The 16,202-nt window shown below is 44.3% G+C and overlaps 2 long non-coding RNA genes across 2 annotated transcripts in view; both read left to right on the top strand.

Annotated features, from left to right (window-relative positions):
• Positions 1 to 16,202, top strand: part of LOC137847051 (uncharacterized) — a 750,318-nt gene that overhangs the window by 597,951 nt on the left and 136,165 nt on the right. The window lies entirely within an intron of this gene.
• The window catches only part of LOC137847060 (uncharacterized), a 46,350-nt gene that overhangs the window by 482 nt on the left and 29,666 nt on the right, over positions 1 to 16,202 (top strand). The gene's annotated exons all lie outside the window — the stretch shown is intronic.

The following is a 16,202-nucleotide window of genomic DNA, read 5'->3' on the forward strand; positions in this document are numbered from 1 at the left end:
TCGGATCAGTAAAGGAGCCCGCAGCTCCCTCACTATCTGACAAGCCACATGTTAGTGATTGTGGCTCCACATGGCTCTTTAAGGCCTCAGAGACTGCTCGCCAGGTGCCAAGCAATCCCAGTGCAACCTTGCCATTTTTAGTTGCAGAGTCCCACACCTTGACCTCAGTTTGGTCCCATATTTCAGGCTCATAATCTGTCTGATTGTTAATAAGGAGAATAAGCTGTAAGGTTACCAGGACAGTCTTTGTTCCTAAGGACGTATGATTCCCCATAATGCGCAACTGCTTACCAGCGAGAGGCAGTTGTGTGCACGGGTCTGCTTCTCTCAGCTCTAGCTTCTCTCCAGCTCCAGTGCGCCTGTTTCCAGCAACTTTCTGTTCGAGCTTCTCTGAGCAGTTTGCTGAGTCTGGCCGAACCTATCTTCTTGAGGCAATCAAAGTGCCTGTTCCCGTCCTGGTCTCCATTCTGCCAGCCTGTTCCTCTTCACTTCTTTTTCCTGCTTCTTTATTGATATAACTTCATCGTGTTGCCTTTTTTTTTTGTCTTGAGGGCAGGCTCCCCTCCTATGCCCTTCTCTCCACAGCAGTTCTTTTCAAAACAACTTTTAATTGGTCAAACAACTTTGAATGTAACAACAACAGCAAACACCCAGAAATTTCCATGCCTTAACGGCTGGAGAACAAGAAACCATCTGGAGAACAAGAAACCGGAGACTGCATGGAGTCTCCTGAATCACCCTCCTTTGTTCCCTCTAAACTCTTTTATATTCCTGATGGCCTCATCGTTAAGAGTCTAATGTTATCTCAACCACAGGGCTTTCCGACCCCCATGGCCACATTCCCAAATCTCTCCCTTCTTTATTAATATCAACCATTTTCTCGACACTAATTACTACTCCATATATAACAAAACCAAGTGGAATGAGTCACTCCACGAAGAACACAGAGACAATACCTGTTTGGTTGGTTATCATTCTAAATTATATTCTTGTGGTATGAATGAGATGTGCTAGAGGCCTCTCTGTGTGATTGCATGATTGTGCTGTGGGAGTGAGACGCAGCGTCGCTGCGAAGCGAGTACGGAGTTCCGATCCGTGGTTCCGTATTCTCCACAAGGGGAGCGGCCGGAGATGAACAAAGTGCATGACAGACCGAAAAGAAGTGCTGTTTCATCCAAGTTTTGAGTGGTGGTGCCCAATATATGGGCCTGGCGGTGTATCTTGTAATCCTATTTTTGCTCTTAAACGCTTTGAATGTGACAAGAAAAAAGGCAGGAGCATTATCTAAGTAACTAACAGTTGAGAAGTGTTGGTGTATTTTCTGTGGTGTGTGGTCAGTTTCCCAAGCACTGGAGAGGGGGAGGGGGCTGATTGATTATCAAAGTGGTAGAACGGAGAGAGTCATTTCTTTGGTGGTTTGGGATTGAGCCCTGGGAATTAGTTAAGAAGGGGGAGAGCGAATTTATTTAGGCGTCAATACCCTTTTACACCCCCACATTGACACAGGAGTGATTCCTTGTTTTGTATGGGCTTACTAACAAAGTGCATGAGAAAAATTGGCATTTGGCTTGAAATTTGGTCCTGTTGAATTTTGTGGAAAAGGTGGTAATGACTGTCTAGAAGACGGAAGTCTGTGTGCTTCAGGTGTTTTCCCGAAGTCCCGAGGATTTGTGATTGGAACGGGGCTCATAAAGAATCTGAAATAGTAAAGTTTCTACGTGGGAAGAAGAGTTTAATCCCAGAGAATTGGGATATTGGGGAAGAAGATTAGGAAAAGATAGTAAAAACCTGCAATAAAAAAGTTTGTGTAGAAATTGAAACAAGGGGCAGTAACTAGTAAGGAATAGTAATAAATAAATAAATATATAAACAAATAAAAGGGGATGGGAAATCAAGGAAATAAGTAATATCCAAAACAAAGACGTTTTAAAGAAAGCCTCCTTGGGTGCATATTGGCACATTCGAAGAACTAGGGGCACAGAAAGCAAGAGGACTTTCACTAAGTATTGCAATCAATGGTGGCCACTATATAAGCTAAATGACCTCTTTATGGATCAATCAACTATAACACTACCTTGGAATTAACATTGTTTTTGAGGAGAGAAGGAAAATGGGATGAAATGTATAGCATCTTAGAGGGAAAAGGTATGGAATTAAGTTGGACTCTGACTTAGCCTTTGGTGTTGGCATTAGAATAGTACAGGCTGGAGAAAAATAAAGGAAGGGTTAAAAGAGTTGTTGAAGGTGTTAAAGGTGTGGCATGTAGTATGTAACAGAGCTGTTTGAAGTTGAATGAGCAGGGAAAGAGGATGTAGGAATGTTAATAGTTCTGCCTCAACCGGAGGCTGAGATCTCAAAATCACGGGTGTGAGCTCTTTGGGGCAGAGGGACCATGAGGGGTCAGAGAGTTGTCACGGAAACAGAAAAACAGTTAACCCTTAAAAGAACCTGAGTTTATGAGTGAGCTCAGATTGCCAATGGGACTGCTCAGGGTACTGTTGACTGTTTAATTCCCCTGACAGACCTCCTACTGAGACCATAATTACCCCGGAAATAATGGACGATAAATACCACAATCTGGTAAAACTGGGAATTGAGAATCTGTTTCAACAAGGTCCAAAAGAAACCCCTATGGAATTTTTGGTCCAACTTTTAAATGCAACGGAAAACAAAACAAACAAAAGAAACTGGAGAAAATAGGGGCTAAGTTAGAACAAGGAAAATGGACACTGCCAGACAGGCAAGAGATATTGCCAAAAGCTGATGTGAGGCAAATATTGGGACGTTTGCATGCACAAACACATTGGGGTACAAAGGTGTTAAGTGATCATTTACTAAAACAATTTCTTTCATCGTTTTTTTTTGATATAGCAAAGCAAATTACACAAGGTTGCTTAACTTGTCAGAAGATAAATAAGAAAGTGTTTGGACAAGCAGCCATGGGAGGGAGAAAAACAGCTTATAGGCCTTTCCAGAAAGTACAAGTTGATTTCACTGAATTGCCCAAGGTAGGGAGGATAAAATATCTATTGGTAATAGTAGATCATTTAACACAATGGGTAGAAGCTTATCCCGTAGCACCAGCTATGGCACAAATGGTGGTAAAAATTCTATTAGAACACCTGATACCTAGTGTTGTGGTTTAACCCGGCCGGCAGCTAAACACCACGCAGCCGTTCGCTCACCCTCCCCCCTCCCTCTCTGGGACGGGGGAGAGAAATGGAAAGTGAAGCCCGTGAGTTGAGATAAAGACAGTTTAATAAGACAGGAAAATAATAATAACAATAATAACAATAATAACAATAATAACAATAATAATACAATGATGACAATAGTACTACCACTAATAATATGTACAAACAAGTGATGCACAATGCAATTGCTCACCACCCGCTGACCGATGCTCAGCCTAACCCCGAGCAGTCCAGCCCCCTCCCCCCGGCTAGCCACCCCTATATATTGTTTAGCATGACGTCAGATGGTATGGAATACCCCTTTGGCTAGTTTGGGTCACCTGTCCTGGGTCTGTCCCCTCCCAGTGATTAAGGAGGCATTGGGGAGGCAAGGACAATCCTCAGACAAGGACTGTATATCTCGAAACAAGATACTGGAACTCATGATAAGGAAGCGGCAGACGGACAGAGAAACAAATGTAAGGACTATAAATCTCAAAATTGGACATTGGAATTCATTATAAAGATACAACAAATGGAAGAATTAGCAACAACCAGCGCTTGCAATTAAGAAACATGCCAACTCAGCAGATTCCTGACCAAAGGTGAAAAGTACACTGTGAGGAAGACTCGGGGTTTTCCTCCCCAAGACCCCTGCCCACGTCCCAAAGACCCCTGCCCACAATTCTTGGGAGGCTCTACGCAGGCGCAAGGTGCCAAAAGGCTAATTAGCATGAGAAGCGAGGGAAGGCGGGGATAGGTAATGAATATGTATAGGCGCTTGTAGAATACTGATAGATTGATTGTATAAATTCAAGACTGCTTTCCGCTTTGGGTATGCACGATAGGTGGAGAGATCCCCCATGCATCCAGTGATGCAATAAAGAATATACCACTTAAAGGAATTTCGGCTTCGATCTTTGAATCAATCTGGCACCCCAGATGGGACTACCTCTCTGCCGGACCGCAGGACCCGCTGGGGACAGGACTCCCTAGGGTACCCCCGGGATTTCCCGGAGGGACTCCTCGACTCACCGGATCACTGCGGAGGCAGACAAGGACCCCATCATTGTAAGTGAGTATATTCTTTATTCTGGTTTGGTTTTCTGGTAGACCGGTCGTCTGGAACTGTCTGTAAGTCAGAAGGTGATCTTCTGCGAGGTAGTGTTTGGTATATACTTTGTGGTTAGCACCATAAGTATATGTTTGGGGACCTTAAGGAAGGAGCTCGCTTTAAGGTCCATCTGGAATTGTGTTGCCTATTTCGGTTTTCTGACTCATGGAGTATGGTATTTAACTCTGGTTATTGTTACTGTGATTTTGGCTATTTTTCTGGTGGTAATAGTAGGTTCGTGGCGTTGTTATAAGAAAGATATCGTTACGGTGTTACATATTTCGGTTTTCTGACTTATTGCATGTGGAATTTGACTCTGATTATTGTTATTGTGATTTTGGCAATATTCCTGGTAATAGTAATAGTTTCGTGACATCGCTATTGAAAGATACCTGCGTGCCCACATTTTTGTAAGTGATACGTGTATTCTGAAAGTGTGAACTGGAAAATGGGGGGGCAAACAAGCAGAGAAATTTTAAAGAAAAGTGCGTTAGGATGTGTTTTGAGTCACTGGAAGGATATTGGAGGATCTGCCGGTGGAAGTGTGAACAGGAAAACATTGATAAAATATTGTAATCAATGGTGGCCGCTTTATAAGCTGGAATGTGGAGAAAAGTGGCCCCTAAATGGAACTTTAAACTCTAATGTTTTGCTACAGTTAATGTTGGTTTTGAGAAGGAGAATAGGATGAAATGTTGTATACTGATGTTGTTTCAGCATCTTGGTGGGAAAAGGTACGGAATTAAGTTGGCCCCTGACTGAGCCTTTGATGTTGGCATTAGAGAAGTACAGGCTGGAGAAAGATAAAGGAAGTGTTAAAAGGGTTGTTGAAAGTGTTAAAGGTGTTTGAAGTTGAATGAGCAGGGAAAGAGGATGTAGGAATGTTAATAGTTCTGCCTCTGCTCTAGGCAGAGATCTTAAAATCATGGGTGTTAGCCCTTTGGGGCAAAGGGATCATGATGGGTCCGAGAGAGAGTTGTTATGGAAACAGAAAAGCAGTTAACTCAAAACAACCTGAGTTCATGTGCGAGCTCAGATTACCGATGGGACCGCTCAGGGAACTGTGGACAATTGCATTCCCCTGACCGACCCCACTGAGACCCTAATCATCCCTAAAATTATGAACGGCTAAGTAAATACTAAAATCCGGATGAATTGGGAATTGAGAATATGCTTCCAACAAGGTCTAAAAGAAACCCCTATGGAATTTTTGGACCAACTCTGAAATGTAATGAAAATAAATAAATAAATGAAACAAAACGGTTTGGACCTGGCTTCGGAGGACAAATTGACTAGCCTTTTTCTAGGGTAATCATTGGTCCCTGATTTCAACAGGAATAACGGGGACCTGGGGAATCTACCCTAGAGGATCCTCCACTGGTTATAATGAAGCTAGGGGAGGAATGGAAGTGAAATTTCTTATTGATATGGGGCAACGTATTCAGTTCTAAATCAAGCATTAATGCCTTTACAGAACGATTATGTTAGGGTAAAAGGTGTAACTGAAAAGGCTTATTTTTGTGAACCTTTGAAGTACAAGTTAGGGAAACAATGGGGCATCCACAGATTTTTATATATGCCTAACTAACTCCCCATGGGCACTCTTAGGTAGAGATTTATTAGAGCAATTAGGAGCAGAAATTGTCTTTGAAAAAGGAAAAATGGAATTAAGAATAGGAGAAGAACAACTAATAAATGTGTTAAGCTTGGCACTAATACAAACCGACCCTAAAAGTGAAATACCTTTAGAGATCACAGATCAATATGTCCAGGAGTTTGGGCTACCGAAGTCCCTGGAAGAGCAAAAATGTGACCTTAATAATTATTAAATTAAAGCCAGGAGAGAAACCCGTTAAGGTTAAGTAATATCCTTTGAGGATAGAAGACAGGAAAGGAATTAAAGAGATAATTGATAAATTTTTACAGTATGTATTATTGATTGAATGCGAATCAGAATACAATACACCCATATTGCCAATTAAAAAGGCAGATGAAAAAGCTATAGGTTAATTCAGGATTTGAGGGCCATAAATAAGATCACTGAGGATATACATCCAGTAGTGGCAAACCCTTATACTTTGCTGACTAAATTAAAGAATAGTCAAGTCTGGTTTACCGTACTGGATTTAAAAGACGCCTTCTTCTGCCTAGCCTTAGCCACAGAAAGCCAAAACCTATTTGCCTTTGAATGGGAAAATCCCGATTCAGGCAGAAAGACGCAGCTTACGTGGACAGTACTACCTCAAGGATTCAAGAATAGCCCCACTATTTTTGGAAACCAATTAGCAAGGGAACTCGAAACTTGGATGCCTCCGGACACTGAAGGTGCTTTGTTTCAATATGTAGATGATCTCTTAATAGCTACTGAGACTAAAGGGAGTTGTATTCAATGGACTATAAGTCTTCTTAATTTTCTGGGTTTAAATGGATATCAAGTCTCTTGACAGAAAGTCCAGCTGGCTCAACAAAGTGTGACCTATCTGGGATTTGAAATTTCGGGAGGACAACGAGAACTAGGAACTGAACATAAGGAAGTCATTTGCCGGACTTCAGAACCTCAAACGGTAAAGGAGCTACAAACCTTTCTAGGAATGACAGGTTGGTGTCGCCTTTGGATTTATAATTATGGACTATTGGTAAAGCCTCTATGTGATTTGATAAAGATTAACCGGTCAAAGTTAGTCTGGACTGGAGAAGCACAAAAAGTCTTTAAACAACTTAAACAAGAACTGATGATTTTAAAATATCAAGCAATATTAGTAGAACAAGATGATGTGGAAATTGTGGTCACTAACATCGTAAATCCAGCTTCTTTCCTTAGTAGAACTCTGGATGAACCCATAACCCATGATTGTATAGAAACAATGGAGACTGTGTATTCTAATCGACCCGATCTTAAGGAAGAACTTTTAGAAGATGCTGACGAATCTTGGTATACTGATGGAAGCAGCTTTGTGAAACAAGGACAACGTAAGGCAGGGTACGCCATTACAACCACTCAACAGGTAATCAAGTCCAAACCATTACCCCCTGGGACGTCCACCCAGAAAGCAGAGATAATTGCTCTTACATGAGCACTGGAACTAGCAGCAGGAAGGAAAATAAATATTTGGACAGATTCTAAATATACATTCGGCATGGTACATGCTCATGGAGCAATTTGGAAAGAACATGGATTGCTGACCGCTCAGTGAAAACACATAAAGTATGCTGAAGAAATTTTAAAATTGTTAGAGGCTGTAAAACAACCAGAAAAGGTAGCTATCATGCATTGTCAGGGACACCAAAAGGGGAACACTGATTTTGAAATTGGAAATCGATTGGCAGAGGCTAAGCCGGCAGCTGAAATAACTGAGGTGAAGGCATTGTCTTTGATACCAGACAGTAAAATTCAAACTATATCCAAATTATACAAAAGAAGACTTAAAGTTAATTGAAGATTTGAAAGGTAAAATGAAACCAGATGGATGAGTATATTTAAAAGATAACCGCATAATAATACCCTCTAATTTGACATGGCCCATAGTTCTTACAGAACACAATAAAACACATTGGGGAGCTGGCACACTGCATAAGAGCCTGTGTCAGACATTAGTGGGACGATACGATAAAACAAGTAACTCAACAATGTAGCATTTGCTTACACAATAACCCCAATACCAAGAAGAGAATAACATTTGGAATAATCAGTAAAGGAAATTATTCGGGGCAACTGTGGCAAATTGATTTATCAGAACTCCCTAGAAAAGGGGGGTATCGTTATTTACTGGTTCTGACTGACACATTTTCAGAAAGGCCTGAAGCCTTTCCCTGTCGAACAAACAAAGCAAGAGAAGTGGTTAAAGTCTTGTTAAATGAAATAATACCATGCTTTGGGATTCTAGTAGCAATGTCTTCTGATAGTTTCACATTTTTGTGCGCAAGTGGTACAACAGATAAGTAAGATTCTAAAGATAGATTGGCAACTGCATACTCCTTATAGACCACAGGCAAGTGGACAGGTAGAAAAAATGAAACATTTAATTAAACAACAAATAGCTAAAATCGGACAAGAATCTAATTTGTCATGACCTCAATCCCTCCCTTTAGCATTACTTAGAATTTGAGTTAAACCTAGAATAAAAGGGAATTTGAGTCCCTTTGAAATCTTATATGGAAGGCCGTATCCATTTCTATTTAGTGGAGAGGACCGAACGCAGTTAGGATTAGAATATTTATATGCATATATAACTGAACTTCAGAAATAATTAAATAAAATACATAGAATCATAGAATCATAGAATCATAGAATATCCTGAGTTGGAAGGGACCCTTAAGGATCATCAAGTCCAACTCTTGACACCGCACAGGTCTACCCAAGTTCAGACCATGTGACTAAGTGCACAGTCCAATCTTCTTAAATTCAGTCAGGCTCGGTGCAGTGACCACTTCCCTGGGGAGCCTGTTCCAGTGTGCAACCACTCTCTCTGTGAAGAACCCCTTCCTGATGTCCATCCTAATCTTCCCCTGCCTCAGCTTAACCCCGTTCCCGCGGGTCCTGTCGCTGGTGTTAATGGAGAAAAGGTCTCCTGCCTCTCGACACCCCCTTACGAGGAAGTTGTAGACTGCGATGAGGTCTCCCCTTAGCCTCCTCTTCTCCAGGCTGAACAGGCCCAGTGCCCTCAGCCGTTCCTCGTACGTCTTCCCCTCCAGGCCTTTCACCATCTTCGTAGCCCTCCTCTGGACACTCTCCAACAGTTTCATGTCCTTTTTATACTGTGGTGCCCAGAACTGCACACAGTACTCGAGGTGAGGCCGCACCAGCGCAGAGTAGAGCGGGACAATCACCTCCCTTGACCTACTAGCGATGCCATAAATTTGTTCTCAGGACCTGGGCTAGACGGTTGGATCAACCAATCCACCCTTTTAAGCTCGGGGATTATATATATATAAAGACGTTTTCAGGACAACCCCTAGAGGAAAAACGGAAGGAAAGTGGACGGGACCATACCAGGTATGACTGACAACACACACCGCCATTAAGATTAAGGAGCAAGCAGCTTGGATCCACAATTCAAGGGTGAAGAAGGCCCTGGCGAGGATATGGACCACCACTCCAATTGGACCAACAAAATGATGGTTTTCCAGATCGTAATGATTGCAGGGGTGTGGTTCTCAGATTCGGGGTGGGCAGTTTGGGATGAGAACTTACACCTGTCCCTGATACAAACAATTTCTCAAGTAATTAATAAGACGAACTGTTGGGTATGCACCCATCTGCCACAGCATGGGAATAAGGGTGTATCGTTAATCGGCATTCCCTTGCCTGCAAACTTATCTTGGACTAATTTGTGGGAAAACACATCTTGGGGTCAAAAATATGAAGAAGTTTTGGAACTAGAAGTTAGTAGCTTCGTGCCATTGGAATCTTACTATGTATGTGTACAAAGGTGTAACCCGCCTAAGGGTATGGGAAAACAGGATTGTATAAATACGGGTACTACTTATGTGAGAAATCAGACATCTTGTAATCAAACAATTGATATTAGTACAACTAGCAGTTGGGCAAATTCAACCAGCTGGCCAGTTCCAGAAGGAAAAGGGTGGTATTGGCTATGCAATGATACAGCCCGTAAGGTCTTGCCCGAGAACTGGAAGGGAACTTGCACTCTTGGAGCAGTAGTCCCCAATATGACAGTACATGATGTAGTGCCTCGAGGTTACTTGAGAAATCATATCCGGAGAATCAGACAAAAAATTAACAATCCATTGATAGAGAGACACACCGCTTTTCATAGTTTTGTTTGATGGTTTATCACATGGTTAGGAGTGAGTAAATTGGAAAAGGCGATAGTTAATATTTCTGCAATTATAGAGAAGTTAGAAAACAAAATTCCGGATGCTATAAAGGCTCAACAAGAAGAGATATCTAGTTTATCACAGGTAGTATTACAAAATCGGATGGACCTAGACTTGTTATTGGCCACTCAAGGGGGAGTCTGTACAGTAATAAACACAAGTTGTTGTATGTATGTAGATCAGAGTGGAAGGATCTCTACCGACCTGGAAGAAATATGGAAGCAGACAGGGATCCTACATGAGATCAGTAAAGATGATCTTTCATATTTAGTTTAGTTTTAGTGAAATATGGAATAAGTTAACCTCCTGGTTGCCCAATTTCTAATGGTTGAAACAAGTTTTCATTGCTCTAATCGCAGTAGTGGTGTTAGGAATATTTGTGTGCATGTTGTTTAGATGCCTGCTTTGTTGTGTTACTGCGAATAATAGAAGCGTCTGATGCAAAAGAATTTGCATGGGAAAAGAAAAGGGGGGATTGATTAAGGAGGCATTGGGGAGGCAAGGACAATCCTCAGACAAGGACTGTATATCTCGAAACAAGATACTGGAACTCATGATAAGGAAGCGGCAGACGGACAGAGAAACAAATGTAAGGACTATAAATCTCAAAACTGGACATTGGAATTCATTATAAAGATACAACAAACGGAAGAATTAGCAACAACCAGCGCTTGCAATTAAGAAACATGTGAACTCAGCAGATTCCTGATCAAAGGTGAAAAGTACACTGTGAGGAAGACTCGGGGTCTTCCTCCCCAAGACCCCTGCCCACGTCCCAAAGACCCCTGCCCACAATTCTTGGGAGGCTCTACGCAGGCGCAAGGTGCCAAAAGGCTAATTAGCATGAGAAGCGAGGGAAGGCGGGGATAGGTAATGAATATGTATAGGCGCTTGTAGAATACTGATAGATTGATTGTATAAATTCAAGACTGCTTTCCGCTTTGGATATGCACGATAGGTGGAGAGATCCCCCATGCATCCAGTGATGCAATAAAGAATATACCACTTAAAGGAATTTCGGCTTCGATCTTTGAATCACCAGCTCTTACTGCACCCCCAGCCTGCTCGTTGGCAGGACAGAGCAAGAAGCTGAGATGTCCTTGGCTTAGTATAAGCACTGCTCTGCAACAATTAAAACATCGGGGTGTTATCAGCACTCTTCTCATCCTAAGCCAAAACACAGCATTCCACCAGCTACTAGGAAGAAAATTAATTCTGTTCTAACTGAAACCAGGACATCTATCCACCCCTTATTCCATACCATTTATGTCATGCTCAGGTTACACTCTTTTCCATACATTCTAATTAGTCACCTATAGTAGTCATGGAAGTGATAACATACAGTATTATATAGTAATTAACATGGTAAAATTCAGTTCATGGGCTATTCTCACCCAGTATTAAATCTCCTTGAGGTACACACCGGACCTCTCCGTTCTTTTGCATCACCCACCAAGTGTATCCAGGTCCCTGAGCGAAAGCAATTCCACGAATGGGTTTGCCTTTTCCTGAGGCAGGAGTAGCCCAGACTGTTTTACCCAGCATATTTCTTACATGCACTACAGGAACTTTATCCCCATCTACAGTACGTAACAGGTTTGATTGGGCAGGTCCAGCTCGGTTGGCAGATCCCCTAGTATTGACTAACCAGGTGGCCTTTGCCAAATGCGTATCCCAATTTTTGAATGTCCCAGCACCCATTGCTTTCAATGTAGTCTTTAACAGTCCATTGTATCATTCAACTTTCCCGGAGGCTGGTGCATGATAGGGGATGTGATACACCCACTCAATACCATGCTCTTTGGCCCAAGTGTCTATAAGGTTGTTTCGGAAGTGAGTCCCATTGTCTGACTCTATTCTTTCTGGGGTGCCATGTCGCCATAGGACTTGCTTTTCAAGGCCCAGGATGGTGTTCCGGGCGGTGGCATGAGGCACAGGATATGTTTCCAGCCATCCGGTGGTTGCTTCCACCATTGTAAGTACATGGCGCTTGCCATTGGCAGTTTGAGGGAGTGTGATGTAATCAGTCTGCCAGGCCTCTCCATATTTATATTTCAGCCATCGTCCTCCATACCAAAGAGGCTTTGACCATTTGGCTTGCTTGATTGCACCACATGTTTCACAGTCATGAATAACCTGTGCTATAGCGTCCATGGTCAGGTCCACCCCTCGATTACGAACCCATCTGTATGTTGCATCTCTACCTTGATGGCCTGAGGTGTCATGGGCCCATCGGGCTATAAATAATTCACCTTTATGCTGCCAATCCAGGTCCACCTGAGCTACTTCAATCTTAGCAGCCTGATCCACCTGCTGGTTGTTTTGATGTTCTTCAGTAGCCCGATTCTTGGGCACATGAGCATCTACGTGGCGTATTTTCACAGCCAGGTTCTCTACCCGAGCAGCAATATCTTGCCACAATGCAGCAGCCCAGATGGGTTTGCCCCTACGCTGCCAGTTGTTTTGCTTCCATTGCTGTAACCATCCCCACAGGGCATTTGCTACCATCCATGAATCGGTGTAGAGATAGAGAACTGGCCATTTTTCTCGTTCAGCAATGCCTAAAGCCAGCTGAATGGCCTTCACTTCTGCAAACTGACTCGATTCACCTTCTCCCTCAGCAGCTTCTGCAGCTCGTCGTGTAGGACTCCATACAGCAGCCTTCCATCTCCAATGCTTCCCCACAATACGACAGGACCCATCAGTGAACAGGGCATATTTCTTTTCATTCTCTGGTAACTGGTTGTACAGTGGGGCTTCTTCAGCACGACCCACCTCCTCCTCTGATGATATCCCAAAGTATTTGCCTTCTGGCCAGTCCATAATCACTTCCAATATTCCTGGGCGACTCGGGTTTCCTATTCGAGCCCGCTGAGTAATCAGTGCAACCCACTTGCTCCATGTAGCATCAGTTGCATGATGCGTAGAGGGGACCCTTCCCTTGAACATCCAGCCTAGTACTGGCAATCGGGGTGCTAGGAGGAGCTGCGCTTCAGTACCGACCACCTCCGAAGCAGATCGAACTCCTTCATATGCTGCCAATATCTCCTTTTCAGTTGGAGTATAGCGGGCCTCGGATCCTCTGTATCCCCAACTCCAAAACCCCATGGGCCGACCTCGAGTTTCCTCAGGTTCTTTCTGCCAGAGGCTCCAGGTGGGGCCGTTCTCCCTGGCTGCAGTGTAGAGCACATTCTTTACATCTGGTCCTGTTCGAACTGGCCCTTTATAGCTCGATGGCATTACAGTACACTGTGCACCGGTGTCTACTAGAGCCTTATACTTCTGTGCGTGTGATGTGCCAGGCCATCGAATCCACAGAGTCCAATAAACTCGATTGTCCCTTTCCTCCCCCTGGCTGGAGGCAGGGCCTCCCTAATCCTGGTCAGAATCTTCTTCGTTTCTGCGTTTGAAGGACTGTCTGCTGGAAGTTGGAGCAGCAAACTTTTCAGAGAATCCCTTTTTCCCGATTGTTTTCTTTTGCAACTCACGTACCCGTGCCTCTAGGGTCGCGGTAGATTTTCCATCCCCTTTTCTCATGTCCTCTCCATGGTCTCGTAAGTAAAACCACAGGGTGACACGGGGTGAGTACCCACCATATCGTCTTCCTTGTGTGGATGAACGCCTACCCCTGACAGCTGAGACACTGCTTTGTACAGGTGTGGAGGAGAATAATCTCTCTTCAAGTTTTGAAACTTTTCAGAAAGTTTCTCCCAAGTGTTCTCTTTTGGTTGGTGGACACTGGTTAGTTCAGGTGGGGAGGAAGATAGATACTCTTTAAGTTGGTGGAACTCTTCAGAAAGTTTCTCCACAGCTGAGACGCAGGCCTGTAAGGAAGAGAAGAGACTTTCTTCGTACTGCTGGAGTTGTTTAGCCACTTCATCCACTGCGGGTTCCTCATCCTTTTTCCAGGCCATTATTGCCAATGAGCTGGCATATGATGATGGTGCACTCCGTACAAACTTCGGCCACATGGGTCGTGTACACCTGACTTCATCTGGATCTTTGGATGTTTGTCTGAGGTCTGGATCCTCATAAATCACTTCCCATACGGCTAATTCTCTCAGGTACTGGATTCCCTTCTCCATAGTGCTCCACTTGCCTGGTAGACATAAAAGTTCTTCCTTGAAGGGATACCTTTCCCTCACAGCTGAGAGGAGACGCCTCCATAGGCTGTGAGATTGTGCTCCATCTGCAATTGCTTTGTCAATGCCTGCGTCTCTAGCAAGGGATCCCAGCCGCCTGGCTTCCCTGCCGTCTAATTCCACACAATTGGCTCCAGTGTCCCAGCATCGGAGCAGCCAGGTGACAAGCTGCTCACCTATACAACGACCAAAATCTTTTCGCACATCTCGTAGCTCCCGATGGTATAGGTTTCAGGTAGTTACTGTTGATTTTTCGGCATCCTCATCTTCCTCCTCCTGAATCCTTGATGGCCCAGCATCGTCGTCATCTCCGTCGTCCCTAGATTTGGCAGAAGACTCTCTGCGTTCTAAACGACCTGAATCTCTATACCATTTTTTCACCTTCTCTACAGGGGCAGCTTGCACTGCTACTGCTCGTTTCTCTGACACAGTCAAAGAAGCTGGAGCAGTTGCAGGAGCTGGGACTCGAGCGGCTGCAGGAACTGGAGCTGGAGTAGTTGCAGGAGCTGGGACTGGAGCTGCTGCAGGAGCTGGGACTGGAGCAGTTGCAGGAGCTGGAGCTGGAGCAGTTGCAGGAGCTGGGACTGGAGCGGCTGCAGGAGCTGGGACTGGAGCAGTTGCAGGGGCTGGAACTGGAGCGGCTGCAGGAGCTGGGACTGGAGCGGCTACAGGGGCTGGGACTGGAGCGACTGCAGGAGCTGGGACTGGAGCGGCCGCAGGAGCTGGGACTGGAGCGGCTGCAGGGGTTGGGACTGGAGCGGCTGCAGGAGCTGGGACTGGAGCGGCTGCAGGAGCTGGGACTGGAGCAGTTGCAGGGGCTGGGACTGGAGCGGCTGCAGGAGCTGGGATTGGAGCAGCTGCAGGAGCTGGGACTGGAGCGGCTGCAGGAGCTGGGACTGGAGCATCTGCAGGAGCTGGGACCTGGAGCTGGGACTGGAGCGGCTGCAGAGTCCACCGTAGGGGTCACAGTGGCCATTGGATCTGTCACGGGACTTGGGGTGGCCACTGGGTCTGTCACTAAGTTGATAGCAGTATCAATGGCAGCTCGATAGGCATGAGCCAGGCCCCAGCATGTTACAATGATTTGTGTCACTTTGGAACTGCCAGAATCATTACACCTTTTTTTCAAGCATTCTGCCAGTTTTTGAGGATTTTGCAGTTGTTCAGGGGTGAATTTCCAAAACACTGGGGGTGCCCACTGCTCTAGATGCCTGCCCATATCCTCCCATACTCCCTGCCACCCACAACTATACTGCCTCCAGGCAGATCTCTGGATGAGCTTCCTAAGTAGTTGTTTAACTTTAAGCAGAATCTGAAGCGCATTCAGGAGGCAGAACAACAAGGCTATGCTGGTCTGAGTATCCCAAGGATATTCAATATCTTGGAGAGCTATTGTAATAAGCTCGTAGGATAAGAGGGTGGTGAAGGAGGAAGGGAGAGTGATCAAGGAGGATAAGAGGGTGGTGAAGGAGAAAGGGAGAGTGATCAAGTAAGAAAAAATATCTTCCCCTTTCCCCTCCACAGCTTGACTCCCTAATGAAAAAAGGCAACAGATATAATTGCTAATAGTTTCCAAGATACAGTTTCCAAAGTATATAGTCGAAGATGTTACTGAGTACAAATACCAGGTTAGAGTCATGGCCAGATATTTCATTATCTCATAAGCCACTGATACAACACACAGTACCATAATGGTCTGAAACCAGGGCCCGGAGAGGACAAACAACATGACAGAGAATACATACGGAAAATAACGTGCTATAATACTCAATTTGGAAAACAGGCGCAGCAGAGTTGAGATTAAAGCAATCAGCATCATGACAAGTGACTATTAAGCAGGTGTAATACTTATACCAATTTTAGTTTAACACACTCTGGTCAGATCTGCCATTATCTCAACCTTTCGGGCCCCACGTTGGGCGCCAAAAAGACTGT

This window comes from Anas acuta, chromosome W, assembly GCF_963932015.1.
Source record: "Anas acuta chromosome W, bAnaAcu1.1, whole genome shotgun sequence".
NCBI classification, from domain to species: Eukaryota; Metazoa; Chordata; class Aves; order Anseriformes; family Anatidae; genus Anas; species Anas acuta.